Raw genomic sequence first — 18705 nt, 5'->3', positions numbered from 1 at the left:
CTTTTCTTCCTCGAATATTTTAATTCTTGTTAAATTACTTGAAATAACATTCAAAATTTATTTTTTCTTTTCATTTTTGGTATGATAATAAATAATGTGCATTTTCTTGTTCTGTTTTTTATTTTTTTTGTTTTTAATTAAACGCTGGCTTGACTACCGTCACAGTTTCAACTCCCACTCTCTCATTTTCTCTATAATCCAGAGAAATTTTCTCTGTCTCATCTTTTCCCAAGACCTTTGAAAAAAAAAGTGGAAACAAAATCACCATTCAAACTGCCAAAAGATGCATCTTTCCTTTTGAGGTGGCGAAGGAAAGCACTGTATTTAATGAAATGCATGGATTTCATGGTCAGAGGCCTGGTTCCAATCCGATCTCCACCACTTGGGAGAAGGGGAATTTATATTGCCATTTTTAAAGTTGAATCCTCTCATTGGCAAAGCAGAAGCAACAATGCAGGGTTGTTTGTTTGTTTTTTCTTGCATCAAATATTAAAATCCATACTGTGTACAAAACTCTGTGCTAGACACTAGGGCTGTACTGGTGGAAAAAAACAGACTCAGTTCCTGCCCCTGGTGAGTGTGGTATCATAAGGATTAAAGGAACCTGTGAATCTAAAAACATTAAGTTCTCAATATATGATAATTATATCTACTATTGCTCAGGACACTTTGATTATTTTGACACAGACAATCTTGGAGCAGGTTACAAGGCTTTTAGATTTCAAGATTTCAAGATTTCCATTTAAAAAAGGAGCGAAAAAACAATTTGCTTTCAGATGAAGTATATTGCTCCCACACTGGATTGACATTAGAATGACCAAAATGTATTTATAAGCACATGTGTATGAATCATATTAAATTATCAGCATTTGGTCATTTTTTACCTATAAAATGAGCAATTGCATATGCCCCTTCTAGTACGTCAGCAGTGGGGGAGGGGTTTATGAAAAGATGTGTGTGGGAAGGAGAACAGAGTGATGAATAGTACATGTTGCAAAAAATTCAGTCTATTCAACATCATATTTAACTAAATATAGAGTTCTGATAATTAAATTTTAAGACATTCTTAAAAATGAAACATTTTGGCTTTCTTCTGGCTATAGTTCCAATATGAATAATGAAAAATACTTTCAAAATGAAAATATCTACATCCTATATCTGAAACAAATGCAGGTAGCATTTGTACAAATTTTATGTGTCAGTTGTCTACAGTATGATACTCTAAGTACATATTACAAAGAGTAATAGATGCAGCAACTTTCGGGGTCACTTTCCTTTTCATGTTTCTGTTTATCCTCCACCAATTCACCCCAGCATATATTGAGTTCATTCAATGCTTACTGAATGCCTTTGGTGGCCAGAAGCTATCTTGGTACTTCACATGAGGACGTAAATCAAAGCATTTAATAAGACAAATAGCCTATAAAATTCATTATTTGACACTCCAAAATATTACTAACCTCTGATTTTTAGAGAGTTTGTGCAACTGTTTCACAGAGGTCTAGAAATTCAAGGGTTAAAGATCTTGTGACTCGAACTCTGAGTCTGTATTCCGTGAAGATGGATATAATCATTGCCATAAATTGATAAGTTATGCATACAGCTACAGTGACAAACAAGGCCACAAGCCATCACAGGTCCCTGGAATTACTGATGTACTACCAAATCTCCCGTGGCCCTCACCCAGGAGGCTGCAGCTCTAAATCTTCCCAATGGACTGGCAAATAAGCACTTCACCATTTAACATGAGTACAGGAAGTCATTTCATCATTGGCCTGTCGCATGAATTGCTGACACAAGAAACTTTACCCCACTTAAAAAACCACAAGTACCATGCGACTGCTTATCAGTTGGAAAATACGTGTTTTTTTTTTTTCTTTTTTTCTTTTTTTTGCCCATGCTAACGGTCTCGTATTTGAGAATAAAGGCCAGTTCTTTTTGAGAAACATTTTGGTGCCCTAAGCATTTGAACTTCACTCATCCTCTACTAATCTTATAGCAGTAAACTTTTCGTGAGTCTGTCAATGGTATATAAACTTATTTATAACTACAGCTGTGTATTTATTATCCATCTATACAACGCCAAATGCCAGCTGTCTGAGGCCTATGCAGCAACTCACTGGATACCATTTTCGAAAAATGTTAGGTCAAACCTGCATTTATTACACAAGATCTTGTGGCTTTGAATTAGAAAGCAAGAGAGAGAACCCAGAATCAACCTGTCAGTTACTGAGTCAATCTATAAATTGCTCTCGGAATTAATTTATATCATTAATTTATTAAAAAATAACTTAATGACTATGCATGTTCAAAGCTTCAGCAAAAGGAAGAATTGGCCAAAAGGACAGAATACACTGGCAGTGCCAAATTAACACTTACTTATTTAATTGAGAAAGATGGAAGGAGTATTGGACATCTAGCAATCCCTGCCACACACATATAACTTGTGATTTTTGAAAGATACTGAGTATGAAAAAATTACTATTTATATGCCAATATTGAATATAAAAAGGAAAATTGACTCTAAATAACTATTATGAATCTACTGCTTTGCTTACAATATCCCCTTTAATCTTCACAGACATCTGATTTGTGTTATGTTATCATCTTCACCGTACAACGCAGAATCTGAGATTCATAGAAGGTAAAAATCTTGCTCAATCTCACATCACTAATAAGCACTGACACAGGATTAGCCTGATACAAGTCTTTTCATATCAAGAGCTGGAACAAATAGTAATCTGGAAAATAACTCCTTTCTCATTTGAACTTGCATTGAGGATTAGGTGCAAACCTGAAACAATGGTCTTAGTCATTTATCAAGGGATCATCCAAAGATTTGAACAGATTGCTCCAATCGCACTCTAAAATGTTTACTAAAGCAGGCTTAATATAATCTTCCGTCCCCCACTCTCCAATATCAAACAAAAGGTGGTTCAGCTCTCTGACACAAAGAAACTGGAACTAAGCTCAACTTACTCAACAGCAAATCATTCACATGCTGACCAGAGAAGAAGAGAGCTGGAGTAGTGCTTTTACACATGCTGCTCACTCAGATAAGCACAGCTGGGCTGAGGAGACCTCTTTTCCTAAATTCTGTTGCCAAGTTGAATTTTATGATCTTCACTGGCAGATGATCAAACGCAAACTCTTAACTTACAGCCAAGTTATCTTACAGCAGCTGTTGGAAGAACTAATTTAGAATGCAAATCTAGTCCTTAATCTATGGGAAAACTGTTGTAGTGATGGATGGCTTTTGAAGTACTGGTTCACAAAAGACACTCCTGATGCCCTCTAGTATTACGGAAGAAGAAAGACTTAGGTGCCATTTGTTCTCTTTTGAGCAATTGCCCCTATAGGGGGAATTGCAGTCACATGGAAAGAAGGTCCAGGTGTTTAAAATCTGTCTCAATTCTCTTTTCCACATAAGTAAAATTGAGACCAGAAGACAGATGTACAGACTAATTTCAGATAATGTCTTCTTAGTATCTATAACTCTACTTCTTTAGGCTAAATCATTTAAAGGACAAGGCAACTGGGAGGAAACAATCTGCCTAGAATGCTTTGTGATGTCAAGAAAGTAGAAGTTTGCACCTGTCATTGATCCTGTCTCTACAGAATGCTGTTACTCTAGCTATTATTTATCAGTTAAAGTTGGCAGTCTTTTTTTTCTTTTTATTCATGTAACTGACAGCTAACAGTGACCTTCTAGAATACCTAATATAAGAAGAGTTCACTAAATCATTCTACAGTTTTGATCCTCATCTCTTTAGCTGAACAAAATCTTAGAAAATAGTCTGTCCTGATTATTAGGAAGTTTCTTATTATTCCATTGAGTTACTAAAGAAACCTAAGCTTGTGTAATATCTATGAAGATCTCATCCCCTGGCAACTGTCAGAGTTAACGCAATAGAAAAAAGTATGTCTCTATCTGTTCCTGTTTTGTTAGGCATGGAGAATGAGTCTTGTGGAACTGCAAATCAATTCAAAGAATTCTTAGAATAAGAATAATGGAAAATTGCTATAATAAGTAAAGAATTAGAAAGAGGAAAATATGTCCATTTTATTTATTTATTTTTTTGTTCTTTCAGCTTGGCTTTGTATACAACAGAGAAACACTTGCAGCTAACTCTGATAATTAGACTAGAAACTCTCTTTATCCACGATGTGCCTCTAACTAGTCACTCTCACATGTGCTCAGTGTTTCACATGAGCCAAGATACACAAAGGGAAAACCAAATCAATCCACTAATCATGGCTGTTTGTGGTCCTGCATTTCTCTGACCTTATCCCATCATTGTCACCTCTAGTTTTCTTAGATATACAGCTATCTATTTTAGTCTGCGGGTGGAGAAGGCGGGAGCTTCAGGAATTATTAGGAAAATATTGTGAGTTCCCCACAATCACAACAGGAAGCTGGAGCTGGAGCTGGAGATGGAGATGGAGTTGGAGCTGGAGCTGAATCGATTATGTTTAACAAATATTCCCCTATGTTCTCCAAGATTAGGCATTGTCAAAGCCCTTGATCACCTTAAATATTATTGATGATCAAACAGTGGCAACTTTTCTGAAAATACAGTACACTTCTATTTCATTTACTATTGCCCAAGTTGACATGTGAGAATCTACATAATTGGATATTTATCTTATTTGTTGACACAGTACAGATAGAGGAGCCTAACAATATGTTTGGTGTTAAGATACCAAGAAAAGCCCACATCCACTGTGAAACTATCTAATATCCATGGACAGACCAAATACTATGATGTCAGGAAATAAAGTAAGTTCACAGCGGGGAGGACAGTATTCATTCACCGAGGATGAACAGGGGAAAAGGCAGCTAGTTCCATCTTTCCTAGGAAGGTCTCCATTTCATGTCATGGGGTATGGGCTTTTATGTGTGAGTAGAAAAGAGGAAGAAGAGAAATTGGGAGAGGGCTGAAATATAAAGATTGGGTGAAATAAAGCTTGGATATATATATAACTGGTTAACATCATGATATACATTTAGTCATCAATATGTGCACTCAATAAATATTTACTAAGCACTATATATTAAGCACTGCTCTAACTACTTGGATAAAACAATGAACCAAATAGGCAAAAATCTTTGATCCAATAGAGCTTACATATTAATTGGCAGTAGTCAATAAATATAATAAATAAGTAAATTATTTATTATATTAGGAGGTAATTATTCTTAGGAAAAAAGCCATCAGGTAAGAAGGGTAGGGAAGACAAATTAAAATTCTAAATATAGTGGATGTAGTAAGCATTATGATGTGGTACCATTTAGGTAAAGCTTAAAGGAATCATATCATGTACAAATCTGAAGAAGAGTAACCAGGCAGAAAGGAGAGTCTATGCAAAGGCCTAGGGGTAGGAGTAAGCCTGGTGTATTCAAGATATAGTAAGGGCAGAGCTGGCACTAGGTTGAGGTAAGTGAATTATTTACCTTGGGAGAAAAAATTAAGTGAATATTAAAAGACTCAGTAATCAAGATGAATAATATTTTAACTCAATATTTTTTAAAAAAATGAAGTTAAAGCAATAAACAAAATCCATGGTGAACAAAATATCAAAATTTTAAATAAGACAGGATCTGACCCGGCACTTGTACAACTCTGCCTCACTCGTCTGGCTCAGTTTGAACTCCTATCTCAACTTTTATAAATTTTATAAAATGTATTTATAAAAATAGGCAGCCAGCCTATGAGTCAGTTTGCCAATTTTATCTTTTTAATATTGCATTTATTATCTGTCTTAATTACTGAGTTTTTCAGCCACCCTAAATTTTGCATCCAAGTGCCTCACTTGCCTCATCCCAGTCCCAGCCCTGCCAAGGAGGCCACTGTGGCTGCAGAGGAGTGAGTGAGGACAGAAAGAGTGAGAGAGGTAGAAGAATATGAGGCCAGAAAGGCATTGGGAGGTCACATTTCATGAGGCTGTGTAGCCATTCTAAGGATTTTGCCTGTCAATCTAAGTGAAACACACCACCATTGGAAAGTTTAAAACAGATAAACCAACTTACATCTTTACACTTACACTTTTAAAATGATGAGTAGAAACAGGGAGAATGATTAAGAGGGATGTTTATAATAATCTAGATGAGAGATGATGGCGGCTTGAACCAGAGTGGTTAACATGAAGATGGTAAAAAGTGGTCACATCCTGGGTATATTTTGGAGGTAGAACTAACAGGATTTATATAGTATTAAACATAGGTTGTGAGAAGGAAGATGAACTAAAAAGATGGAGTAGCCATTATCAGAGAAATGCTGTCTATAGAGCAGGTGTGAGGGAGTAGGCCATGGCTTTCAGTTTTGAACATTTTAGATTTGAGGTATGTGTTAGCTAACCAAGTGAAGATACTGAGTGAGCAGTTGATATTTGATTATGAACTTGAGAAAGTGATTTCAGCTGCAGATATAAACATGGATGTCATCTTGAAATTTACATATTTCCTTTCTTCTATCTCCAAATACTGAAACCATTCTTATGTGGACTAGAAATGAAAACCTTTTATAGAGAATACATCTCTTCATGAGATGGGGATATGTTAACTTCGCCTCTTTCAATATTCTTCAGTGGCCTAGGAGTTTGTTTAAAAAAAGAAACTAGATTCTGTACATGAAACATCTTTAATAGAATCTCTGTTTCCACTGAGGTTTTAATTTTAGCATTTTTTTTTTTCAATTTAAAAATTAGCAACAAATTAGAGGAGATGATATGGTCAAAATTTTAGTAATCTGATCCCACCACGAATGTGTCACTTCCCAAAATCTGCATCAAAATTTTCTGCCAGCATGTGAGGTGCTAACAGAATTACAATATAACTAAACATCCCCACAGTGGAAAAATTGGAAAGAGAGAGAGCAAGGGAGAGAAAGAGAGAGAGGGACAAAGACAGAAACAAAGACAGAGAAAACTCTTTCTTAAATTATTTATTTAAAATAAAGGTCTGTCATTTCTTATCGGTCTCCAATAAATGGTAATAAAATTTTAGCCAATCTGTATGTTTTATGAATATACAAACATGGCTGTTTAGACTGATTTTCAAGGTTAATCATTAGGTCATACACTGTGACTACTGTTTAAAAGAATAAAAGGCATTCAGCAGGCTAAGATGATAAGTTCCTTGTGACAAACCATTTGACTAGCCTCTTTGGTCTAAAAAGAGATTAACTATTTTGACCTATTCTTCCTGGCAAGATCCAGTCTGCTGACTGCTAAAAAAAAAAGGCAAGAGGGGTTTCTGCAAAATATTCACATTAATTATTAAACCTTCATAATGACAAAGTACCTTTGACAAAATTGATCAGCTCCTATCCTGGGAAGATTCACGACCATAGATATACCATGAACCAGTTTGAACTCCTAGCTCAGCTTTTCAAAATCAAATCCCATTCGTGTGGTTTGTTTCTACATGGATCACTTCCTCATCAAGTGATGCCATTTACCCTTCTTTTTTTTTTTTTTTCCTTTTAAACAGATTAAAGCAAGAACTAATAATATCTAAATATTGATATCAAATGAAAACTGCAATCTCTTTTTGTTGTCCTATTTCACTCAAAAATAAAAATATATCTAAAGAAAGTATGGTACATATATATAATGGAATATTACTCAGCCATAAGAAAAGATGAAATACTGCCATTTGTGACAACATGGATGGACCTCGAGATAATCATACTAAGTAAAATTAGCCACACAGAAAAAAGTTGAAAATCACATGCTATCACTTATATGTGGGATATAAACCTAAAAGCAACAGATGAACTGGACAAACAGAGACTCATGGACATGGACAATAGACTAGTGGTTACCAGAGAGTAGAGGGAAAAGGGGAGGGGGGAGGTAGATGGAATAAAAGGGGTCAAATATGTGGTGACAGAAAGAAATCTAACTATGAGAGGTGAACATACAATGTAAATATATATATGCCTTACTGTTAATATGTACAGCTGAAACTTACTGGATTTCATTAACCAATGTCACAATAAAAAAAATTAATAAATTTATTTAAAAAATAAATAAAAATAAAAATAATAAAAATCAAAAACCAAAAATCAAAATATATCATTATCACAGGAAGTCCAGCCATAGAAGAAATTTTAGGTTTCTCAAATTAATCTTTTTAATAGTGAAGCATGTTATCCTATAATTTCATATTCTATTCAGTTTTCCTTATACTTTGCACTTTAAATGTTAAAATACCTTTTATATGTCTCTAAATTATTGCTCCAGATTTTAAGAAGTCATAAAACTATCACGAAATACAAGAGAAAAAGAGTGTCTTTGTGTAATACACACAGGACATATTAAATGTTTATTTAATCAGACATTTATTTTAAATACTTTATGAAATCAATAAATATTTTACCATGATAATGCTCTATCATTACTCTAGTACTGCTCTGAAAATACTACTATTTTAAGAAATATGAGTTGGCTTAGAGAAATAAGAACTATTTTTACTGCATATAACCTATATTACAGACACAGCTGAGAGTAATGCTGACTGAGCAACTGATTTTAAAACATTTACTTCTCTTTTAAACCATGAAGACAGCTAGTTAGTGTTGCTTAAAATAAGATGAAAATTAAAGATAAATATTCCCTAGCCCAAGTAAAAACATAAAACAAAAAGCCTAACTTAGGAAACCATTAAAAATCAACAAAATTAGACTTGCAAACATTAGAGTAAAACATATGCTAAACTGTTTCTTACAGAAGCACTGAATATTCATTGAATTATAATTTGTGTGATTTTAATTTCTACAATAACTACATTAAGAATAGGAAAATGTTAATATGAAAATAAGGAAACAATAGATCATAAGCTACTTTTTTTGCAATAAGAAGGCAAAAGCATGATAATAATAACAATAAAGTACAAATTATCAACCAGATTTTGAAAGCTATTTCAGGAGAATATTTTATATGAGAGAGCAGCAGATAGAGTCAAAGACAGACATGACAACTCAATGAGACCCAAATGTAAATGATAAAGCCATTGACAAAAGCCTTGAAGGAAAATACTTTTCCCATCGAGGGATGATTTCTACTGGCCTCCAGGTGTAATATTATGTGCACTGATGAGCTGATCAACAGTACAGAACTTCTACCCAGCTGTAATCAAGAGTGATTGATGGTTGGGACAAAAAAGTTGATTATCATGACAAGTTCACTGATGCAGAGAAAATAAGCTCTGCTTGGGAAATGGATAAAGCCTGTTCAGAGACTACCTTCTGAAACCTTATTTATAAGGGAATCTAAGAGAAGCTTTAAAGTTGTACAGACAGACCGTATAGTCCAATAAACCTGATAAGAATAAATTTGCTATACATCAATTTCCACAGGTTTCCTACGTAAGAAATTTAAAAGCTCCCAATAAAAGTGAACCATAATTATGTGGTCAATTCTTAGAAGTTCTCTTTCTGCTTTTGAAAGTATCACTGAAAATCATATATGGACAGAGAAAATTAAACCCTCACAGCATCCCATGCCTCCATTTGCCCACCTCAGCTCCCTCTTCACATGGAATGAGTTCCCCAAATCACTGCAACCTTTACCACTATCTGATTCAATTTACATCAAAGAACAGATTTAGACTGAAACAAGAGATCCCAGAGGCAGTACTTTGCATTTAAAATGGGTTTTGTCAGTCTATGGCCATGCCACCCTGAATGCCCCCGATCCCATCTGATCTCGGAAGCTAAGCAGGGTCGGGCCTGGTTAGTACTTGGATGGGAGACCATTTACGAAGACCTGGTGCTGTAGGTGTAAATAAAATAAAATAAAATAAAATGGGTTTTGTCAGGCTTGAAAGAGGTGAATGTGGCCCAGAATCTTGGGTGTCAGTATGGTGTTCTAAAACAGTAGCTAGATTATGGAGACAACCATAGAATATGAAGGAATGCATCCATCGTTTCCGGTTCCGGTTCTAAGGTCACAAAAGAAATTCCAGCAACATGATCCAAATGTAGTATGCAATTTACAGTATGCATTTCATTCTCCTTTAGCTCGCAATGAAAAAAAAAAAAGCCACTCCAAACCTAGTCGTCATAAGAAACTTTGAGTGTGAAGAAGGTAAAATGAGTGTGTAGGTTCATTTCACCTATTTAGAGATCTTTGGCCATATGGACACCTGAGAAAGGTAATGTATTTGTATTTCATCACAATTACTCCAGTTAATTAACACAGAGACTAGGACTCAGCAGCAGAGAATACCAAATAGCAACTATTAAGAAAGGCAGAATACAAGGGACCATGAAAACCAAAATGGCTCAAGAACAAACTAATACGAATTACTTTTTTCCCCAATTCCTTTGCTCATCTGGCCAGGAATAAATCCTTCTATTGTCCTAGTTTCCAGGACTATGGTGAAAATGATAATTTATTAAATGTTGAAATAGACTAGAATAAAGTAGAGCAAAAAGAGCAAGGGTCCTGATAGACAGTGACTTACAGTGAATAGAAAGGGATGGACAAATTTTATTTTTGAGATCTTCAACTATTGGTGATCATTAATCCTGTTTCTGTTCAGTTCCTACAAGTATCGTTAGTTCTAAGTAATACTTTGAGAAATGAATATAGTTGTAAAAAGACATATAAAATAACAGGTGGCATTTATATTAGAGATGTATATCAAGCAATTTCTGAGCAACTGGGTTATATCAAAGATTTTATTCCATGGCGAATAAAGGCTTCATTAGTCAGACAGTGACGAGGTAGGTTGCCACTGTGCTCTGTAATCATAAAGTTAAAATTGGGGATTTATAACTAGGCTGATTTTAAAAAATAAAATAAAATAAAAAATTCAGAGGTCACTACGTGGCACACTTTCAAAATCATAAGCAGCAGTTTCTAGGCTGTGCTCAAGTCTAATTTCACTTATTCACTATATTCACCTTTCAGGTCATGTGAATTTTCATTTTTAGGCTTTAGGGAGCCAACTGGTTAGGATATATATATCCTGCTTTGCAGAGGGGAAAGGCAACCTAAAATTCCATTTTTATCAAAACACAGCAATTATTCTAAATGCCCTTAGTAAAGATGAAGTCAGACCATTTCAGAGATTCCTGTTTCTACCTTCATTTTCTTGTCATGGCAATAAAGAACAATGTTTCTTGTCTTGAGCATTTCATTCATTTATTTAGTCAACATTTATTAAGTGATAGCTAAGCCTTACAGAGCTTTCCTAACATGAATAAGCTCGTCACCGCATCTCCTGGGGACACGTGGACAACATTTAGTTTGTTTAATTGGAAACATACCTCTTACTTCACCAAGTTGTACCTTCCCCATCACATTTCCTTCCTATGCTTTGCCCATGCTTAACCCTCTCCCCAAAACCTTTGCATTTAACAGGTGGCATTTGATGAAATAGGCTCAGCACAGGTTCTCTTTTTCTCTCTTCAGTTCTTACTACGATATTACTGCCCTTTCAGTGGTTCTCGATTTTGAAATGTGTTTTATATTTTAGGTATCTGTACTACTAGCAATCTAGCTAAGAGTATATTACTGGTATTAACCTTGATCAACTTCTGTGTTGTGTGTAGAACTTAAGTGATCAATTGTCTTAGCTGAAAACTGTCAGCAGATGCCAATGTAAGTCTCAAAATAAAGTTCCCTTAGGAGATGTCACTTGAAATGGTAAATAAATCGCTATGCTGAAACTTAAGAGCTTTGTTCCCAGTTCTTCCAGCTGTTTCAATAGCTTAGAGACCTTGAAAGAGTCAACTAAATATTTTGGCCTTTGGTTTATCCATCTATACAGTCTATAAAATGGACAGAATGATTTCCTAGACATCTCTAAGTCCTAATATACAACAATTCTCTGAGGTGCTCGCAGCACTCCATAGAAATATAAACATATCTTTGTTTAGCGGGGGTTATGTGTGTAGCTACTCGTCTAAAATTAACTTTCTCTCTCTAGACTTTCGAGGTCAACTTTTCCATGTCTAGGAGAATTCGATAGAAAAGCGAGCTTTATTATTTTGTTTTTCTTTGTTTACAAAGGAAAGAAGCCCAGAGAAATAAAGACACTTTTATAAAGATTTCTCTTTTCTCAGTCCCCACTCTTCATTCCATCTACAAATGAAACTCTGAAATATCAAAGCCTGATTCAGAGAGTCTTAAAATGTCTCAATGTTGAAGTTTTATTTTTAAAAGCCTGCCAAAGAAGTACACTCCTTAAATAGATTCCTGTGCTCTTGAATGGCTCGTTTTCTCCTGAAATATCTAGCAGCCAGACCCAATATTTCCTGCTTGGTCTTTCTGTTCAAGTTTTCTTTTCTGAGAATTCCTGACAAAGCTGTGGGCTCCATTTAAGAAGTAGAAGGTAGTGAAGCTGAGGGATGAAATATGGCCCAAATGCACACTCAAATATAATCCTTCCAAAGAGACATCTCAGGCACTTGTTTCAAACTCAGCCACAATTCACAGTCCATCACCACACACTCCACAGCCAGTTCCTCACACAGGAGTAACCTGACAACCCAACTAAACCTCATCATGTCCCAGACATGCTTCCTCTTTTACAGAAGCCAAATAGCCCTGTCACAGAACTGCTTTTGAAGAGGAAAAGCACCCAGTGGGAAGGCCAAGGTGCACAGGCCAGGCCAAAGCTCTTGATAGCTCTGTGAGTCCTAGAGACTAATAGAGGACACTCTCTTATGAAAGAGATATTTCAAAGCTGCTTGGAAATTAAATTTATAACTGGGTCCCTCACATCCTTTGGGACTTAGCAGTAGCAGCAGCAGCAGCAGCCACAGCAGCAGCAATAGACTTGAAGAGGTTGAGAGTTTTTATAAATGCAGCTTTGCCAGGGACAAGTTGTTACTGCAGTTTTTAAAAAGTAAAAGATTTACCAGGAATAAGAACCTCAAATTAACACAAAAACGCACTAAGTCTGATACCTTCCATAGAGTAGATCCCTTTGAATACTTTTCTTAAAGATAGAAAAGATATTTTCAAACCATTATATTTCTTAAGAAGTGATTTAACATTCAGAGAAAATAAAAAAAACAACTATAACTGCATTTTTACCCCATAAAATAAAAATGACCTTTCCATTTCATTTACCATACGGTTTATATCCTAATTGCCTACACGTTGTAGTTTATAATCCTTACAACATGGCTGTAAAGAAGAGCTAGTTATTTTAAATGAGATGATTATAGACCTTGTAAGTTCAATGAAGAGCTCAAGGACACATGGGCAATTAAGAAAAGGTAGATCTAGACAACAAGGAGTTTAATTCATGATCTTATGATTTTCCTACCGTTTCACTCATCTTCCATAGCTACCGTTTTTAGGTTTGGGGTTAGATGTATATCCCCAATGCATAGATTTTTATTAACCTTTCTCTTAAGATATGTAATAAAATGCCGAAATCTGAATGAGACCATGGTAATATCTATGAACTCTCCTGGGCATGTTTTGAGACTGCAGAAATTGCCAGAAATAGGCAAGAAATATTTATAAAATTGCTACTAAGGCCTTCAAAATGGAATTTATAATTTGGGACAAAACATGCAGTATTAGAACCATAATATAACAGCAGACGCAGAAATTCCTTTTTTCCTTTATAAAATTTAAGCATCTTATAAAGAAAATTTGGAAAATAAACAAGAGTAGAAAGAAATAAAAGAACAGTTCTTTAACTCTAATACAAGTAACCATTAGTTTTTGTTTTTCTCTCCATCTAAGCAATATTTCCCTTAACTAATAGTCCCCACAAATAATATTGATTTAAATGCTTAAAAGATGTGTCGTAAGACACGATGTTAAGAAAGTTTAATTATTGAGTTTGGTCATTTGGTAGGAAAAAATATGCCTGTGCACATCTTCATCATCATATTGCCACATATGGGTATGGAAGTTATGACAGAGATATGAATTAAATTCAGATATATTGCTTAGTTTCACTACATTTCTGGGTTCTAAAATGCAGAACAAGAATAATGATTTCTACTCTATAATACCATTGGAAAACATATCAATTATATTGATGATGATCTCAAGGAACCCCGTTTGGAGGGGTCTGAGGCCTCTACGCAATGTTACTTCCTGATGAGGTTGTTTTTCCTTCTGGTTTATCAAACAGTTCCCTGAACTAATTAATACTTGACAGCCTAAGTCATAAAGGACATGTTGCTACTGTATTTTAGTTCAGTAATTTGCATCCATACTTACTTTTTCACCATGTGTATGACTGAGTTGTATGATCGAATACAAGTGAAGCCATAGGAGAGGACTCCTGAGTCCTTGTGGGTGAGGCACAGCCTGGGCTGTGAATGATTTTCCACAACAGCCCTGAGTACAACTAGTTAGTTTCATAAGGGAAGGAGTCGACAAGGCTCTCTCTCTGGGACAGGCTGTATGTCAAGAACACACAGATCTCCATCCATGCCACTGCTGAAGGATCCGCTGGAACTTCTGGATGGACTTGCTGCCCCACCTGGACCAGATGAGGCAGCAACGTCCGAGAAATAGACATTGACCCTGTGAGGCCAGCTACTGGCCAGTTGGCCTTTTATAAACAGCCTACATTCTCCGTACCTGAGTTTCCATGTATGCAATTAGCAAAAGTTTTCTTCTGTCTCTAACATATTATGGAATGTTATTGTTAGGAGGTTAACCATAGTAACTCTTAGATGCTACAATGTTATGATTCCTTAGTTTGGGGCCTGAGACCTTATTTCCCATTCTATAAAGTCACTGAGTTATTATTCTCTAACTTACTTAATAATTTTAAATCTATGCTATAAGTTGTCTTTCAAAGGCAAACTTGCTAACTTGCCAAGGTCAATGACAATTCATGGTTATTTTAGAAGCTGATAAAATAATTGGGCAAATTATAACCTTTCAGTCTTTAGCTAGAAGCTTTTTGCATAATGCCATGTGTGTTTCATATAAATGTTGAGAAGTTTTTTTGTTTTTTGTTTTTTTAAAGAAAAGCCTACCCCAGGAGAAGGCAATCTGATTTAAAATACATGCAATATAATCTGACATTTATAAAGATATCTGCAGAGCCCGAAATGGAAAATGTACTATATGGGAAATAAGTATGGCATACCACCAAACTACAGAGTTTATAATATGAAGGGTTAAAAAACTAAATAAAAGCTTAGAGGAAAAGGAAATTGAATTTTCATGATGCAGAGATGAAAAGAACTACAAGCTATTATTTTTATTGGAAGGGGAAGAAGTTTTGAAATGTAAAAAGGTTCATAATACAAAAATATTTTGCTATGTGATAGAGGATTCAACTAAGCATACAAGTGAATTACAGTATTACTTTTCTAGAAGGATTCTAGGTTTAAGAATGGCAACAGAAAGATAAATTTACCTAAAAAGAGCAGAGGCAGTTGTATTAAGATTATAAAGGATTTTTTTTTGTAATTAAAATGATCTAACATGATATATATCTATATTTTCTCATTATTTAGAGATTATTTTCTTACATATCAATAAATGGATGATAAATCCAATTGATCTTGGTATTTGAATATTTCATAAATTAATATGTATATAAAATTAGTATTAATGGATATGACCAGTCAATAAGTAAGCAAATCTTTAGTTCCCTTATTGACATAATAATGCTACAGAGATATTTTTAAATAAAAACTCTAAAAGAATTTCCACTCCTGTATTTCAACTTTGTAATAATTATGTTTTATTTGCAAATCATAGTTAAAATGTTGCTATGCCACTTACAAACTCAATTACATTAGGTCTTCTGATTTTTAAAATACTTCAATTTTAAAATTGAAGTATTTTAAAAATCAGCACTACATAGTGAATATACATTCAAGTTCAAAATAAGGAAAAATGTGAGGGCAGCAAATTCACATGTTCAGTTTATATGGGTGATTACTGATAAATTCAGGTGGTCATGAAAGTCAATTCAAACCTAAATCAAACATCCAAATGAGACTCTGTGGTAGGCAGAAGGATGGTGTTTAAGTCTCAACCCCTGGAAACTATGAATATGTTATGATACACGACAAAGGGGAATTAAGTTAGCAGATGATTGCCAATCAGCTGAGTTTAAAATAGAGAAATTATCCTGGATTGTACAGGTGAGTCCACTGTGATCACAGGGTCCTTGAATGTGGAAGAGGGAGGTAAGAGAGTGAGAATCAGTAATTAAATGGAGAAGGACTCGATCAGCCATTGCTGGCTTTGAAGATGGAAAGGAGTAATGGGCCAAGGAGAAAGGTCAGCCTCTCTAGAAGGTAGAAAAGAATGGCAAAGAACATAGTCTAGAGAACATAACCCTGCCAACACCTTGGTTTTTAGCCTGAGGGCCATTTCTGACTTTTCACCTCCAGAACTATAGGATAATACATTTGTGTTGTTTCAAGCTACTAAGTTTGTGGTAATTTGTTATAGTAGCAGATTAACATAGTAACCATCCAGTGAATGGTCATGCCTGTAATTGTTTAATTATGACCCAGACTGATTAGTTTAAATTCTCCAAATATCTTGGCTATTTTCCTTTTGACCACACACCAGACAAACCTGAAAGCAAAGTTGTGACAATGATATTGTCCCTAATAAATATGCATTGATTCCCACATCATCTTGGAACTTCATTATCAAGATAAACTGCTATTCTTTCTTACCAAGGAAATAAGATTATATTTTAGAAAAGTATATAAATGATCTTTATACTGTTATATTCTTTGTTAATGCTAATAATCATGTATGTAAATATATACGTATTTTCAAGAGCATATCTGGCAATATTTCTAAAGCCTTTAACCATGACTTTGATATTCCCCTACAGGATTAGAAACACTAAAAAAAAAAAAAAGAAAAAAAAAGAAAAATGAAAAAGAAAAAACTGTCTTAAAGTGGTGAGTGACCCATCACAGGGGATAATCAACCAAAAGAGCTAGCCTGGATGCGGCAGATAGTTTTCTTATATTTAGTGGGAGATCGGATTCAATGAGCTTGAAGTCTCTCTCTGATTTCCAGTTTACAGGAATTTTTAATACAGAGGAAAATACTGACAGTAAAATTATTGGCAGGAGGAACGTTAAAATGTCTCCCATTAGATGTAAGAAGCTGGCAACATGGCTCTTGGGAGACTTTGTATCATTATATATTCAGTTCCAAAGTGAAATATCAGTATAATCTAAGGAGAAAGCGAATAAAAGAGGAGCCACTTAAAATTGCAATTAGAGAACCATATGGTTGTTTGGTGACTGTTTAAAAATTATAAAAAATTACAACTACAGTTAACTCTTGAACAATGCAGCAATTAGGGGCACCGATGCACTCACAGTCAAAATTTCACATCTCACTTTTAACTCCCCGAATACTTAACTACTAAGCTTCCTATTGACTGGAAGCCTTACCAATGACATAAATAGTCGATTAACACATATTTTGTATGATGTATTACATATTATAGTCTTATGACAAAGTAAACTAGAGAAAAGAAAATATTAAGAAAATCATAATAAAGACAAAATATATTTACTCTATTTATTGGGAAAAAATCCACATATAAGTGGACCCATGCAGTTCAAACCTGTGTTGTTAACGGTCAACCCTATTGAGTTCAGAACTCTTATTTATATGTCAACATGTCGGACTCCTCTTTTTTTTATACAACTGGAAGAGATTACTACATATATTGATCACTTGAAAATATTATTTGTTAATAAACTATAATAAATTTCTTAAAATTCAAATCAAATAAAGGCACTCAGTATTAAAAAAACAACAAAATAAACATCAAGAAACACCTCTTCAAATAAAATGCTGCATGTTTAGTGTATTCTTTTTTATAGCAGCAAATACCACTCAGGTATTAAGCAGACAATCTACTCTTCTCTTTTTTAAGCCAACAGAAGGAACGTTATAACATTACCTAATGGTTATACAGTAGGTGGTACGATGTCATATTAGCAATCTTTATATGAAATGAAATGTTCTCACAGAAGAAAAAAACACTTTAATTCCAACACATCTATTTCCTGTGCCTGATTATCTTATATGCTATCTTCAAACCCGGAGCACCTAAAGGACCTACTGCCTAGGGAAAGCAAATCCTAGAAGGCCTAACAGTCTCTAGAATCCAGATCTGTTTGGTCATCTCTACACTGTGTGTCAATTTAGGGTAAAATAATGACACCTTGGAGGAGTCATTTTGATAGGGTGGGGTCCTCTGTTTGCCTAGAGTTCAATTACTATTTCTTCCAGGCCAACGTTCCCCTCTTTTCTGTATTTCTCAGGACCAACTCCACACCAAAGCAGATTGGGGGAGGAGGGGTCAGTGTTTTTCAGATTGGCCACAATCCAACATTAGTTTCACTGTGATGAATCAAGAGCCCATCTTAATCCTTAGAAAAGGTACGAAAGATGTGAATAACTTTGTGAATAATTTGCAAAGCACTGGCCAGGTCCACAAGTGTCTCTTTCTGTTTTCCACTTAAGTTAAATTCCTTAGGGGATTGAGTGCTTTGCGATCTTTAGGATCTCTGCTAAAATGCTAATACTTCTAGAACAGCAAATTGAGAGCTCTAACAAAAATATAATTAAGGATATAAGGGCTGATTGAGAATTGGACACCACCAAAGTAGGCAAAAAGAATTTACAAAGCCAAAATCTGGCCATGAAATAAGATCTGGGAATTAAATCAGTGGTGTCATTTATTGAAAACTCCATTGGTCGTAAATA

General features: G+C 34.8%; 1 protein-coding gene and 1 non-coding gene across 7 annotated transcripts in view; one reads left to right on the top strand and one right to left on the bottom strand.

Moving 5' to 3' along the window:
- ZNF385D (zinc finger protein 385D) overlaps positions 1 to 18705 on the bottom strand; it is a 268358-nt gene that overhangs the window by 95015 nt on the left and 154638 nt on the right. The gene's annotated exons all lie outside the window — the stretch shown is intronic.
- On the top strand, positions 9668 to 9786 carry LOC120581747 (5S ribosomal RNA). Its single transcript, XR_005647375.1, has one exon. It is a non-coding gene; the product is annotated as a 5S ribosomal RNA (ribosomal RNA).

Source organism: Pteropus medius, unplaced genomic scaffold (genome assembly GCF_902729225.1).
Source record: "Pteropus medius unplaced genomic scaffold, Ma_sr-lr_union100, whole genome shotgun sequence".
NCBI lineage: Eukaryota > Metazoa > Chordata > Mammalia > Chiroptera > Pteropodidae > Pteropus > Pteropus medius.
Note: the sequence above shows the minus strand (reverse complement) of the source record. Positions and strands in the feature narration are given on the sequence as shown.